The sequence below is a fragment of the Callorhinus ursinus genome, unplaced genomic scaffold (genome assembly GCF_003265705.2).
Source record: "Callorhinus ursinus isolate GAN/ISIS: 27379988/994484 unplaced genomic scaffold, GSC_fseal_2.0 scaffold6, whole genome shotgun sequence".
Taxonomy (NCBI): domain Eukaryota; kingdom Metazoa; phylum Chordata; class Mammalia; order Carnivora; family Otariidae; genus Callorhinus; species Callorhinus ursinus.
In genome coordinates this window covers 21435452-21452057 of record NW_027397068.1, presented here as the reverse complement: position 1 = coordinate 21452057, position 16606 = coordinate 21435452, and the positions used below count along the sequence as shown (strand labels likewise).

Here is a 16606-nt window from a genome sequence, read left to right as displayed (position 1 = left end):
TTAAAGTCCTCTGTAAATGTGTTTATCTTATCTAAGCTTCTAAAAGTCTTTGGCAATGGCTTTCAGCTTAGACCAGTCTTAATATGACTTGCGGCTTAAAATCAACCATAAAAAGCTTACCTTTTTAAAAAGGGGCTTTAACTTTACAAGACAGCTGAATTTCATGGGTTTCTGGATACCCAGAAGAAACAAAAGAGGAGTAGAGGCAGAAAGCAATGAGTGGCAAAAGATAAACAAGAGGAATAATAAAATAACAGCAATTAGGTTCAAGTTGTGATTAGGAATATATTTTTAAAAAGATAGGTATAAGTTTTTCACATTTTTTGTCTAAGCAATCCTTTTAAAAATCAAGTTGGAATTGGAATTTCTTTTAGAAGCTTCCTCATAACAATAAAATCAATGCAAAAGTTGGATATATGGGATTTTGCTCCCCTTCCATTACAGCATGCTTCTCAAATGAACAATGTCATGTCAAAGTTCCTCAAGGTGGCACTATAAATTATCCTTGGTGAAATTATGAAGGATAGTCACTTGAATTAAAGTGTAAAGACATATTAGAGACAGAAGATCTGACCAAGATGGTACACAGACTTAGTTTTAGAGTGAGATAAACCTATGAAATTCTAGCAACACTCCATCTAAATAAAGCATGTGATGCTCCTTGTGTCTTCAGTCCTCAAATGATTGGCTTGCACCTGCCACATCACACAGCTTCTCCATCAGAGTCAGTTAAGTACACAGACTTGAAAATCTGTGACAGCAGATAGAAGTTCTGGAGAGGAGATATCTTCCATAATCATGTTCTCCTGGGAAAAATAAGTCAAGAGTTGCCTTAGTTTTATAAGATTCCCACTGATAAGAACATAAGGTAACGTTTGTCTAAATGAAACTAGCCTGAGTAAAAATTTCTACAGTCCTTAGCCCTTAGGGAGAGTTTGAGAAATAGGCTTATTGGAGCCTATGTCCTTTCTCTTTCCCCTTATGATTCTTTCTCTCTCTCTGTATGTCTCTCTCTTTCTGTGTGTGTGTCTGTCTCTGTCTTTCTCTGTCTCTGTCTCTCTTTCACTCTCTCTGTCATACACACACACAGACAAAGACAAATAGAGTTGTTAGCAACAAAGCAGATTTTCAGTAAGGATAAAAGCTTTCAAATATTATCAGATAATAAATATATCCATTAAAAAATTCTATTTCCTGGAAGAGAATATACACTTGGCATTTCTTATGACACGGAAAAAAAAATGGAGCAAGATTTACCCTTTCACCGTCACAGTCAGAGACCACTGAGCTCAAGGGACATCAGTGCTGTTTCTGGGTTTGAGGGTCTTAGCCACAGTGGTAAGATGGGGTCTCAGTTAAATTTCGGTGAAACCTCCAAGATCTATCTTAACCAATATGGTAGAATCTAGCCACAGGTGGATATTTAAATTTAAGTTTAAAGTAATTGATATTAAATAGAATTAAAAATTAGTTCCTTAGTCATGCTTAGCCACATTTCAAGTGTACATGTAGCTAGTGACTACCATATTGGATATTTCTATCATTGTATGAAGCTCTACAGCAAATCACTTTGCTTACTTAGCTTAAGGGATATACATAGAAGAAATTAACAAAGAAAATAAGTACAAATGTGATTCATGAATGAGATAGTATAGTCCAACCTTATAATTATAAGAATCAAAAATAAAATCAAACAAAGTTCCCTAGAACATTTTTAAAGATTTATTTATTTGAGAGAGAGAGTGTGGGGGGAGGGAGAGAGGGAGAAAGAATTTCAAGCAGACTCTGTGCTGAGCACTGAGCCCAATGCAGGGTTTGACCTCACGACCCTGAGATCACAAACTGAGCCAAAACCAAGAGTTGGATGCTGAATTGACTGCACGGCCCAGGCGCCCCTAGAAATGTTTAATAAGTGCCTGAAACCTGAAAGGACTTAAAATGCCTTCAAGTAAAAATGAAAAGCAAGTAGCCATTTTAAGATATAGCCTAGTGAAAGGCTTAAGTATCCAGGAAGAATTCTCTGTGCTTCAAAAGCTTTTCCAAAAGAAAAACAATACTATAACCTGAGTCAAAATTTGGATACTATCAGATTGCTCAATTATAATAAACCAAATTATAAACCATGCAGTTGTATTTTCAGAATTATCAAACCAGTGCTCTTATTCTGACCATTTTTGTGAATGTACTTGTATGAAAAAATATATCATGTAATTGCATCTGTGCATTTTCTACACAAAGGGCCCATAGCTTTCATCAGATAAAATCACATATCATTATCCTTTTCTTATATTTTTTGATGAATACGCATATGTGCCGTCTTTGTGAAAATATCAAAGTGCCATCTTTCCCGGGCTGACAAATGAGCATGCAACTCAGCCTAAACCAACCAGTTTTCCTCTCTCCCATCTCTCCTCCCTTCACCTTTCTCTCCTCCTCCCTCTCTCTCTCTTTCACTCTCTTCCCTCTCCCCCCCTTTTGAAATGTAAGTAAAGTGATACAAAGGCATCAAATACTGGTATATTAACAAGGCTCTTCAAAAGATGCTGCTAAGAGAATGAAAATAAAGGCTACAAACTGGGAAAAAACTTGCAAATCACATATTTGATAAAGGATTTGTATCCAGAATATATAAAGAACTCTAAAAATTTAATAATAAAAGAGCAACCCATTTTTCCAATGGGCAAACATATAAAAATATAGCCAAAGAAGTACAAAATATGATTACAATAAAATAATATTTTCATCTATCAAAATGACATATTACTTGTTCCATAGCAAGAAAACATGAGGACAAGCACTCATACTTTTGTAGTAATATAAACTGGTAAAATTTTCTGGAAGGATATTTTGATGTTATTTATTCTAGAGTTTAAATATGTTCATATTTTGACCCATATATTCCCTTTTGTAAAGATAAACCAAGGAAATCATTACACATGTAGTCAAAGACATGTATTTGAAAATATTCTTTATAGCTTCTTTTAAGATAGTGGAGAATGGGAATAAACTAAAGGTACAACAATAGGGAAAAAATCATATAAAATATAGTACAGGGACACAATGAATTTGGCAGCCACAAAGAATATTGTCTAACATGAGAAAATACTTGTTTTCATGTTAAGTAAAAAAAAAAAAAATATATATATATATATATATACACACACACACATTATATATATATACATACACACACACATACATCACATATATGTTTAAGGGTATTAATATACTCTACCTCAGCAGAGAAAACCATCAGAACTAAAATGTAGAAAATGTTACCTCTTGTTATTTACAAAACATAGGATTCTGGACAATGTTTTTAGATTATGGGTTTTTGTCTTCATACTTTATTCTCTAATGTTTTCTACAATAAACATGTATTTTCTTCATATGGAAAAATACATTTCATTTATTTTGGGTAGTAGAGCCATCATCCAAGTTGGTGGCTTTCAGTCACTGATTCATCACAGAGGACAACAAGGTTGAAATATAGATCCTGCTTTGTATTAATCTTTTCAAAACACAGATTAAGAATACTAAACTCCATCAGCATGTTCTTCAAGAAAACTAAATGAAGTGACCCAATTTCTAAAGTTTTATGTGAAAACATTTTTAAGGTTGAGTTTGGGAGTTGAGGGCAAGCAGGCAGGATGAATCAAATAATCTTTTCTTTGGCCCTGGAGGATGGATGAAAAAATATGTATGGCTCAGCCATGGGTTGACTAATAGATTTTTACCAGAAAAAAATAGACCTTGTTTTGTTCAATCTTCTCCTTTTACAGAAGGAGATCTAAAAATTTACTATCTCCATGTTTAAAAAATATCTATTAATTCCAGCTCATTACTATTTTCTATCCCTGGATTCAAAATACCTACCCACTACTCAGAATTTCATTAAAACATGGGACACCAGATAGCTTTCCTATTTGTTGTGATAAAAACACAAATAAGAATCAGTGGCAACCTGCAGAATAAATGATGGTCACAAATGTGGCCCAAAATACATTGGAATGAGCCTCTACTCTTTGCATTGCTAGAAAACAGCTCCCTTCCAAACTATGCCTAAGTGAGTTCTGATAATCTTCCAGGTGCTACCTCCCATGTGCTCTCGTGTCCTGTCAGCAATTTCTTCCTCAGACCAGCAGTGCTACTTTGATGCTGATGACCTTCCTAAGGTTACCTTACCATTGATCACAACTGTCCTCATCCAGTGGTGGCCTTTGCTACCACTGTTTGGCTTCAGAGAAAAACTCTGCTCATTCATTATCTACTTTATCATAAACATTGGTCAGGTACTTCTTTTTAATCCTCCCTACCACACCATCAAACCCATAGTTACATGGGAAATTGACATTTGTAACATGTCTTTATTGAAAGATCAGGGATAACACAAAGGTAATATAAGGGAACCTACAACTACCATATCCATCATTTGAGTGAATCCGACAAACGTAGGATCAAGGGGTTTTCACCACAGAAGAGTCAGGGAAGGAGCTGTTACAACACAACTCTATTCCCCCTGCACCACTCTATACTCTAATGAGCAGATAAGCCATGCTCTTTCCAAATGTCCAGAGTCTTTCTCTTTCTTGGACATCCATTTCCTCCTCAGTAATTAATATGTCTTAACAATTACTTAATCTGAGATAGCAATACTTTTCCCATGACTGACTTTTACTACCTTGGCTCACTTTGAGAATCACCATTTCTGCATTGTTAGAATATTTACATTTGCAACACTGGAGTATAGGTATTATATTACAAGTTCTTATCTTACACTGATTTCATTTATCTAAATTCCGTCACCACAGCTAGATGGTTAAAATTCCAAAGACAGGAACTAGTATTTCTTTTTCATTCTCTATAATACTTTGCACAATACTGGACACAGAGTAGCCTTTTAATACTCAAAGATTTGAGTGAATTTGACTTATTTGACTAGGATAAGTTGAGATTTGAGATATGAAGACAATGGTCTTCTTCAAATGTTTATTCTCTTTTCTTTGGTAATGTAATGTAAATGCCTTAGCCCTAGATACAAGAGTGAACATGAATCATTCTAAACACTATCAGGAAATAAGAAGGAATGGAATCTAGGATTAGAGAAGAAATAACTAAGTATCCACATGATTAGTTATTTGACTTCTGCAATCCTGTGTTATTTTCTTTCTTTAGGTAGCTTGCTTAAGCTTTTAATGACAAAGAGTCTTTGAAAAATCAGTCCATTTTAATATCAGTTCAAGAAATTGCATGGATCACTAGTATCCTAAGCACATTCACCTGCTGACTAGGGACCATCTTAAAAAACAACAAATCTAACATTCATTCACCAGAACAAGGACAAATAAAATAGAAAAACTGTTCCCCTCCGGACTCAGGCAATTAGTTTTAAGTATGTCTAGATGTGTGCTGCCACAAGAAATAAATGCACTAAATAGTAACTACGAGAAAGGATAAATTACAAAAGACATCAAGGTATAAGTAAATATCCTAACAGAAGGCACTTGAAAATAAACCCTCACTTCTATTATTGGAGGGTTCAAAATGTAAAGATCTATTAAATTTTATTTTTTAACTTTCATAATTGTCTCCCTGGTAACAGTCCAGGACAATTCAGATGGAAAATTTAAATTAAGACTTACAGGTTGGACAGAAATAACAAATGTCCATAAAGTCCTAACCCAATTGAGCAGTTGAATTCTAGAATTCTTTTTTTCTTTTTCTTTTTTTTTAATAGTAATAAGCCTTCTGTCATGATCAGTAGACAGGTAGTAGACAATCTGAAGTAGACAGTAGACAATCTGAAGATAATCAGATAATATTTTAAGGATGTGAATATAGAAACACAAAAAATATTCTGAAGATAATGTTTGTCTTTCCCCAGGATAGCAGACACTTCTTTTATTTTTTTAAGATTTTATTTATTTGACAGAGAGAGAGTGAGAGAGCACAAGCAGGGGGAGCAGCAGAGGGAGAGGGAGAGGCAGGCCCCCGAGCAGAGATCCCGATGTGGGGCTTGATCCCAGGCTCCTGGGATCACGACCCGAGACAAAGGCAGATGCTTAACAGACTGAGCCACCCAGGCGCCCCTAGCAGACACTCCTTTATAAATAAAAAGTCTTTATTTTATTATCATAACAGTAATAGATGCACAAAGAAACAAAAATTTTGACAATATAGAAGGGCTTAAAATTAAAAACAATTTTTCTTCCTGCCTCCCACTCCCAGGTCGACTCCTCACAGACAATTATTTTGTACCATTTCTGGCTTTACTTTTTCTAGAAGTTATCTTTGCTATAACAAAGATTGTCTGGATTCTAGATTATCTTCTAGAGGTTATCTATATAAGCATATAACAATGTGCTTGTGCCTTTACACCTCCACTCCATTTCTTTTATCAACTGTTCTCTCTTCCAGAAAAGATGAGCTCACTCCCTCTATACCTTCCCTTCCCCATTCATTTTTATTACCTTATTTTTTGTAGGTTTGCTTGAAAATTTTAAGTAATCGCCTGAAACATCTCATTCTTTGTTTACATTTTCTAACTCCTAACTATAAAATATGGAAAAAAAAAAGCTAGTAACGTCTTTCTGTACCTCATTCTATTTCACCTTCCTCCTTCCACCTCTCAACCTTAGTCAGATGTACCATTATTGTACTGTCAAGTTTTAGTGAATTTGCATTTTATTCTCTAACAGTTATTAGTTCTTTCATTCTTTGTCTATATGTTGATTCTGAAAACTGAAAACAGATAGAAAGCATGTACATTATCATTCATTACAGAATCATTTTGTATGATTGGATTTAGATAAAGAGAAATATATTCTGTATATTCGAACCTTGTGAATAAAATATTCCAAGAATATGGATCAAATTAATTCTCAGTGTTTACTTGGCTGCTTCTCAAAGCCTCTAGCTATGAGGAAACATTTAAAGAAATAAAGAAGATATATTTTCCTATTTTTTTTTCAAAAACGGTGAAATATTTCAGGTTGAAAAGACCCATAAAGTGCTAAAAAGAAGAAACAAAGGAAAAATCTACACTGAAACATATTGGAGTAACACTATTTAATATCAAAGATGAAGAGAGCATTTGTAAAAGCTTAAAAAGAGGAAGAACAGGTAATATATAAAGGAATAAAAATTAAACTGACTTCAGATTTTTCAGTAGCAACACTGGATGCAATAAGATGATGAAGAAATGTCTCTAAAATGTTAAAGAGCAAGTACTTAGAATCTAGAATTTTCTATGTAGCTATTAAAATGTGAAGACATAATAAAATATTCTCGGATATATAAGACCTCAGAAGCTTTGCTGCAATAGAATTTTCCTTCAATTTTCAATTCTTACACAAAGGCTAACACAAGGTAGACACTCAATAAATACACAATAAAGAAAGGAAGGAAGAGTGGGAGGGAGGGAGAAAGGGAAGTGAGGAAGGAAGAAAGAAATCCTAATGTAAACGCAGTAATCAGTTTCATGAAAACACAGAAACACTTTCATATATGGTTGAATAGTATTTTCTACATAAAGACCTACATTAAAAACAACTTTGGACACTTAAATAAAAGAAGAGGCAAATTTAAAAAAAAGTGGCAAGAGAAATATGGAGTAAAGGTGATAAAATATTTTGGCAAAGCATATTGTTGCCTTTTTAAACATTGCTGAAACTAATCATTCAGCCTTAAAAAAAAAAAACAAAAACTACTATCTATAACATAAATGAACCTTGAAGACATTAGCTAAGCGAAAAAAGTCATAGAAAGACAAATCTTCATGATTCCACTTTTGAGGTATCTAGAGTAGTTAAACTCTTAGAAAGTAGAATGGTAGTTAAGGGGACAGGGGGAGGCCTGGGGAAGAGAAAAGGGGAGTTGTTTAATGGGACTAGAGTTTCAGTTAGTTCTGAAAGATGAAACAAATAATACATTATGTGTTTAAATAAAAGAAGATAGCAGGAAGGGAAAAATGAAGGGGGGGAAATCGGAGAGGGAGATGAACCATGAGAGACCATGGACTCTGAGAAACAAACTGAGGGTTCTAGAGGGGAGAGGGGTGGGGGGATGGGTCAGCCTGGTGATGGGTATTAAAAAGGGCATGTACTGAGCGAAGCACTGGGTGTTATACGCAAACAATGAATCATGGAACCCTACATCAAAAACTAATGATGTAATGTATGGTGATTAACATAACATTAAAAAAAAAAAGAAGAAGAAGAACATTCCAGGCAAAGTATTCTGGCAAGAACAACAACAACAAAAACGACATATTGGTGGCTTCTAAGGGTTAAGAGTAGAAAGGAAGTTTGATGAGAAAGGGGCAATATGAGGGAGCTTTTGGGGAGGATTGAACTATTCTGTATCTTGATTGCAGTAGTGGTTTCATGACTCTGCTTTTGTCAAGATTTATAGAACTGCACACCAAAAAAGAGTGAATTTTACTGTATATAAATTAATAAATGTTCAAAAACTTAAAAAAACTAATGATGTAATGTATGGTGATTAACATAACATAATAAAATTTTAAAAAATGTTCTAGAGGTCTCCTGTAAAACTCTGTGCATATAGTTAACACTACTACACTGTATACTTAAAAATGGTTAAGAAATAAAGTTTGTGTTATGTATTTTTTTTACCACAATGAAAAATTAGCTGAAACCTGCAATCAACTAGCAACACAGAATAGCTGCCTTTTAAATCCTCCTTAGGAAACACATGGTGATTATCAGTGTCTTGTTTTTGTTTTTTTAAATAACTAGCACTTTTTCTTCTATCTTCTTCTGAGTATGGTTTCCTTTTTCCTTACAATTCTAACTTGTGTGACCCTGAGCTGAAACTAAGCCAATCAGACTCCCTTTCTCAGTGTTACGGACCAAATTGTGTCCCTCCCAGGTTCATATATTGAAGCACGAACTCCCAGTACCTCAGAATGTGATTATATTTGGAAATAGCGTCTTTAAAAAAATAATTAAGTTAAAGTGAGGCTGTAGGGCTGAGATCCTAATCCAATGTGACTGGTATTCTTATAGGAGGGATGTGCATACACAGAGAAAAGGTCATGTGAGAACATAGCAAAAAGGTGGCCATCTTCAAGCCAAGGAGAGAGGCCTCAGGAAAAACCAAACGTGTTGACAACTTGATCTTACACTGCTAGCCTCCAGAACATTGAATATATATATTACTTTTTGCTTAAGCCACACAGCCTATAGTATTTTGTTATGAAAGCCCTAGCAAACTAACACGCTTATTGTGAACAAAGTCATCAAACACCAGTGTAGTTGGTGTGATAGAGCAGTTGATTTCTGGGTATTCGTGGGGTGGGAAGACAGACAATATATACATATAAAATTCAGTGTCAAGAAGCAGTCAGTCCTATGAGGAAAACTACATGAGTAAGGGAATATAGTAATGGAGGATGAAGAGCTATTTTAAGGTAGTTTGGGAAGTAAATATTGAGAAATATGTTCATTATGTGATTTTCTACAAAGTTTCAAAAGAAAAAAATCTCTTTAATATCAGCAAGAATTTTATGTGCCTATGAGCAATTGGTTCATTTTCACCATATTAAAACCATCACACTTGTAACTATTCACATTACCCATATAACATTTGTGATTTACACTTGTCAACATGAGAGAAAAGACAGGTTATCGACAAAGTAAAGACAACTGGACAGACAGCTGACAATCTTAACAACAACAATGGAAGACGGAAAAGAGGGAAAATATTTTTTAAATGATGAGAGAAAAGACAATTACAAGATTGTTTAAAATCATATTTTAAATTAATCCCTCTGGTCCTAAAAACAAGTGTGTCCCTGTTATGGAGATAGATGTATTAGGTTACTGACATTGAACGTATGAATCAGGATAATAGCTAATAAAAATACCATTTGTGGTACACTCATAATACACAAATAATCTCTAATCCTCAAAACAATCCTAATAGTAGGCATTACTATCTCTGCTTTATAAAACAGAACCAAAGATTCAGAAAGGTAAATTATGTAAAATCATACAACTAATCAAAAGCAGAGTTAAAACTCAGATCTACTATTACATTTCAAAGCCATTATTCTATATATTATACCACTGGCCTCTCCTAATTCTTGATCTAAATTTCTGTTCATCAAGCAAACTTTGTATTATAACTACAAAGAATAAATACAATTATTCTTATATAAATTTTCTCTTTATGGAGAAAAATTGCACACTGATTTTTTCATAAAGTTCATGTAAGAAATATATTTGGAATATTAGAGAGTTTATGTAAATTTTATTTACGCACATCTTTAGAAGCATGTCTATGATCAGAAAATTAAATGTATTCATATTTACAGAAGTATGAATCTTATAAAACCTATTTTGTCTACTTATATGACTAAAGTACCATCTTTAGTATGTAAAATACTAACATCATCAAAACATAAAAACTGGGATTTTTTTTTTTTTTTTCCAGCAGAGGTGAAATGTTAGCACCACTCTACCTTGTTTTCTTACTTGATTTTCTTTACGACTCTCCTACATTCCTGTGGCTGTGTTTAACTCAGCCATGGAACATTCTGACCCACAAAGAAATCAAATGCATATCCGTGGCCTCATTAGAACAGTTTCACTAATCATCATTAACCAAATTTACATTTTAAAAATTCCAATAGTAATTATTGTCTTTAGAGTTCTTTTGGTGATTAACCATGTACTGCTTTGTGACAAAGCTATTGTTCTCTTGAACTGTTAAATATTTTGTTATCTTTTTTTTAAAGATTTTATTTATTTATTTGACAGGGAGAGAGACAGCGAGAGCAGGAACACAAGCAGGGGGAGCAGGAGAGGGAGAAGTAGGCTTCCTGCTGAGCAGGGAGCCTGATGTGGGACTCGATCCCAGGACTCTGGGATCATGACCTGAGCCGAAGGCAGACGCTTAACGACTGAGCCACCCAGGTGCCCTTGTTATTTATCTTTATGCTACAATCCTTCTTTCATTTTATCACAAAATTATCTCCCCAAAGCAGATACTATGATCATGCAACTGTCCTGCTCAAAAACTATGAAAGGCACATTCTCATGATTCCCTCCGGCTTCAAGCTCCCTGCTTCCTCTGAATTGATTCATTTTAGATATCAAGACACTGTTCACCTGCACATTCTGTTCTTCCCAGCAAGAGCCCTGTGGCCCTCAAAGATGTCCACATACTAATCTCCAGAACCTGTGAATATGTTACCTTGCTTTGCAGTTGTAAATAAAGATCTTGAGAGATTAACCTGTATTTTGCAGGTGGGCCCAATGTGATCACAAGGGTCCTTTACAATGGAAGAAGGGAAGCAGGAGAGTCAGTCTGAGAAGGAGACTTAAAGACAGAAGCAGAGAGAGATTTGAAGATGTGATGCTGTTAGGTTGGAAGTAAAAGCTCTAAAACCTAGAAAAGACAAGGAACAGATTACTCCTAGAGCCTCCAGCCCTGCTGACATCTTCATATAACCCTATAGGACCCATTTTTGGACTTCTGACCTCCAAAAATGCAAGATAATAAATGTGTTGCTTTAAGCCACTAATGGTTACCTGTCATAGCAGCAATAGGAAACCAACACAAACCCATTTTTGGAAATCAGTCTCTTCTCTCAACTTGTAAAACAAGATTCTCAAATCTTTACCGAGGATTTGGGGAGGTAGAGCAGGGATTTTGCATTTGAGAATAATGAACATTAGAGACATTTCTGCTTTTAAAAATGCTTACCTATACTTTTCTCTCTTTCTCTCTGTTGTGCTCTTTCTCCTTCCCTCAAATTCTTGCTTATAATAAATAGAAGTTAAACATTTTCCTTTGTTTGTTTGGCTTCTGATAATCCATCCTCTTAGGATTTCATTTCCATGTCAGGTGATTCTATCAAACTATTTCCTCAGTAGAATCAAAAGAACTCTGATACCAGCTATTAATAGTTTTTTATATCCAACTGTATAAAGAATAATCTGAATCCAACATGTAAATTTTAGTCACAAATGTGGTTATATATAGATTCTCTCTTTTAGATTCTCCTTCTGCTAAAGATCCCTGGGATTGTCTTTGAATTTCCTCTCAGGAAGAGGTTAATAGATCCAAACTTATCAGGGCTTTGTTTTTATTTGCTTTCCTTTAGTGGTAATAGTTTACATAAAATTATAGGGAACATCACCAAATACTCTCTGTGGTTGATGGCATTTATTTTCAAAATGTTTGCCCATAATTTTTTTCTCTGCTTTCTTTTTCTCCTAACCTGAAACAGAGGTCTCTGAAATAAAATTATGACCATGATGTAACTTTTCAGAGGAGGGCCTATACCAGATTCAAGGGATTACATTGGATTATATCAACCAACAATTCTGGGAATACAGATTGCTAGAAAACCAGCAACAAAGCAGGTGGCCAGAAATCAAGCACAAATCTTGACAAAGGAGTAACAGGAATACCATAGGATACTATTATTAAGCCAATTTCTTGTCCTTATTTCCTAACCCATTAGAAAGTTAAAAGCAAAGTCATGGAATGCAATCAACATGAGTCAGGTCTAAGATGCCTGGAGTTTTTCTTTTCTTTTGTATTTAAAAGAAAATTATGAAATTGGTTTTATAGGAAGAAACCAAAAATGTTAACTGTTCTATAAAGGAATTTATTTCATAAATGTCATTCTCCAGCTCAAGGTAAGAAAACTATGGCACATAAGCCAAAGTCTGCATTTGATTTTATATTACTTGAGTGGGAACATCCTATATCTGGAAAACAAGGTTTTCTGGTATTTGATGCTAGCATATGCCATTCAGAATGGAGTTGTATTTTTGACTTTAAAAGATTGAAATAGTTGAACCATAATTAATACCGGCTAATTAGGTCATCAAAATTTCAAAGGGCAAAAATACTATTTGATCATTTAAGAGCCGATAGTTCAAGTAAATAGACTGTGACACAAATATACATATATATTAATTTCCAATTCACTTCTACCACAGAAGGCTTAAATTACTCACAAAGTCTTTCAGAGTCCTTACCCAAAAAAACAGCTTATCTCAACTCTCCACCAAATCCTCAAATCTAAATTCAATGGACACGAGATTATTATTAAAAGAAAAGGAGGGGCGCCTGGGTGGCTCAGTGGTTTAACCATCTGCCTTCGGCTCAGGTCATAATCTCAAAGTCCTGGGATGGAGCATTGGACTCCCTACTCAGCAGGAAGTCTGCTTCTCCCTCTCCCTCTGCTGCCCTCCCTAATTTGCTCTCTCTCCCTCTCTTGCTTTGTCAAATAAATAAATAAAAGAAAAGGAAAGCCAATAACACAGATAATATCCAATAGAGATAGCACAATAAACCAAATGCTCCCAAATGAGCACACCTCAATGCCACATTTCATTTTGTATGAAAGTATGTTACATAGTATGTCCCAGCCTCAGTTACATGGCCCTCCACTGGCACCCTCTACTGAAGTAATTATGCTTACAACTGCTAACAACCTTTTGTTGGTATAAGCTGCTCTCAAAAGGTTTTGTTTTGTTTTTAATTGTCTTCTACTCTAATGTCTCCTATGTTTTCCTCTGCTGGAGAAGCAGATATCACCAAATATAATTCCAAGTGTATTGCTGAGGAGTATTCTACTATAATACATTCCATAATTTATTTATTCATTCCCTTTTTGATAGGCATTTGAGCAGTTTCCAGGTTTTAGTTACTGCAAATAATATTGCTATCAACACTTGCATGTAGGTCTTTGTGTGGACACCCGTTTTAATTTCTTTTGATAATTACCTAAGATGAAATGGTTGGATCATATGAAAGGCTAGGTTTAACTTCGTAAGAATTGTCAAGCTGTTGCCAAAATTGGTTGTACCATTTCATATTCCCATCGACAGTGTATGAGAGTTCCATTTCCCAAACACCTTCCCCAAATCAATCATTTTAATTTTAGTCATTCTAATAGGTATGTAGTGGTTTTAATTTACATTTCCCTAATTACTAATGATGTTGAACCTTTTTCATGTGCCTATTTGCCATTTGTAAATCTTCTTAATTGTGCGCTCAAATGTTTTTGCTCATTTTTGTGGGTGGTTTTTGTACTATTAAGTTTTTTTTTCAACATGTAAATATTTCACTTATTTTTTTGTACTATTAAGTTTTTAAAGTTCTTTTATATTCTGTCTACAGGTCATTTATCCAATATATCTCATTTGCAAATATTTTCTACCCAGTTTATAACTAGTCTTTCATTCTCTAAGCAATGCCTCTTGCAGGGTAAAATGAGTTAATTTTGATGAAATCCAATTTGTCAATTTCTTAATAGATGGTGCTTTTGGTGTCACATTCAAGGAAGTGTCATGTAACCCAAAGTTTTCTCCTATGCTTTTTTGCATCTATTGAGAAAATCCTATGATTTTTCTTGTTTAGTTTTTTAATGTGGTGAATTACACTGATTGATTTTCAAATGTTAAATCAATTTTGGATTTCTGGAATAAACTCCACTTGATCATGATGTAGTATCCTTTTCACATATTTGTATTGTATTCACAAAAACTTTTGTTCAAAGTTTTTCATCTACATTTATGAGCAATAGTTACCTGTGGTTTTCTTTTTTTGGTAATGTCTTGGTATCAAAGAAATTTTTACCTCATAAAATGAATTGGGAAGAGGTCCCTCCTGTTTAGTTTTCTGGAAGAGTTTGCAGAGAATTAGTTCTCTAAATGTTTGGAGGGATTTCAGTGAAGGCATCTGAGACTGAAGTTTTCATTGTAGGATGGTTGTTAACTGTAAATTCCATTTTTTAGGATTAAAAAAATCTAATTCTATTTATTCCTTCCTTACTGAGTTTGGTGGTTTGTGTCTCTGAAGGAATTTGTTCATTTCACGTAAGTTTTCCAATTTATTGGCATAATGTTGTTCTTAATTGTTAAAAGCTGTCAAATGGCAGATATTTTATCCTACTTGCAAGCTAACAAATTAAGCCTGCCACAATGTTGATAGACAGAGATGCAGATATAGTTATGAATATAGATACAGACATAGATATCTAGACAGAAGAAACAAGACTTTTTAGGATGAGAGAAACCCTTTCTTACTTACCGCAAAACAGCCAGAGCAGCATTTTAGCACCAGTTTCCCAGTCCCTGTCTCTGTGTAGCAACATGAATGAAAGCCACATATTACCTGCACAGGTGGCAAGGATGCATTGCAGGAGAGGAGACTCAAAATTATGAGACTCGGAGCTTATACAGGTGCTGCTGTACATAGAACCATTCTCCCCTCTGGAGAGAAAGAGGGAGTTTTATTCTGAACTGTAAACAAATCCTCTCCAAAGAAAAGAGGGAAGCTCTTTATTATCTTAAAATATAAGCAGAGGCTCCTGGGTGGCTCAGTCAGTTAAGCATCTGCCTTTGGCTCGGGTCATGATCTCCAGGTCCTGGGATCGAGCCCCATGTCAGGCTCCCAGCTCAGCGGGGAGTCTGCTTCTCCCTCTCCCTCTGCCTCTCCCCCTGCTTGTGCTCTCTGTCTCTCTCTGTCTCTCTCAAATGAATAAAATCTTAAAAAAAAAAAAAAAGAATATAAGCAAATATCTCCAGAGGAGACAAATCTCTACATCCTGGTTTTCAAGGTCTTTGTTATTTAAATATGCCCCCTTGGTTTGAAGATCTGAACCATGCAGACACATGAAAATATTTATAGAGAACTATATGTACCAACTATTTCACATTCAAATCCTGTCTTCAGAGGGAGGCCATCCCTAAATCCATTCAGTTATTATATCAAGAGGTGATATCATGAGACCACTGTTACCTAGAGGATGCTCAGACCTCCTCTTCTAATTTGATTAGAGGAATCTGATTCAGGGATACATAATCATTCCATCTTGTGGCTCTGCAATCCATAGGGTGTTGTCACCGTCTTTATGTTCTTGAAACATTAAGTTGAAAATGGCTCAACTTATAAAAGAAAGAAATGAAAATGAATAAATGTATATGCATGAAAAAGTTTTTTAAAAAATGTACCTCAAACTGTTAGCAATAATTGCCTCTGAAGACATTCACATTCTCTTTATACATTGTGTTATGTGAAATTTCTTTTACTATCTACTTTATATACACTGCATTATTTAAATTATTTGCAATACATATTACTTTTATAGAGTTATGTAATACAAGGCAATGAAAAGCAATACAAATAAACATATTCTCTGGAAAAAAATTCCCCCTCTAAAATGCTTCACAAATCTGTCTCTTTCTCTTCATGGCATGCTACTACTTCCTTAGTACAGTCTTCTGTCATTTATTACCTAGACCAGGATTCAGCAAACTACTCCTACCTTATGCTTGCAAGGTATATGGTCTCTTTGCAACTCCTCAATTCTGCTGTGGTAGTTTGAAAGCAGCTGTAGATAATACCTAAACTAATAGGTGTAGCTGTGTTCCAATAAAACTTTCTTTACTAAAACAAGTAGTGGGCCAGCCCATGGGCCATAGTTTGCTGACCATTCACTTAGACTACTGAAGCCACTAAATTCTCTAACTCTGATCCCTTCCACCACGCTCTCCCATATCATGCACTGTTTCTATATATGTTATGTAATTTCTTCACATCCTATGTTTTTGTTTAA

General features: G+C 34.8%; 1 long non-coding RNA gene across 1 annotated transcript in view; it reads right to left on the bottom strand.

Annotated features, from left to right (window-relative positions):
- Positions 1-282: 282 nt before the first annotated feature.
- LOC141372967 (uncharacterized) overlaps positions 283-16606 on the bottom strand; it is a 50247-nt gene continuing 33923 nt past the window's right edge. The window contains exon 5 of the long non-coding RNA XR_012378510.1: positions 283-806. This is a non-coding gene — a long non-coding RNA (uncharacterized lncRNA). The remainder of the gene's footprint in view (positions 807-16606) is intronic.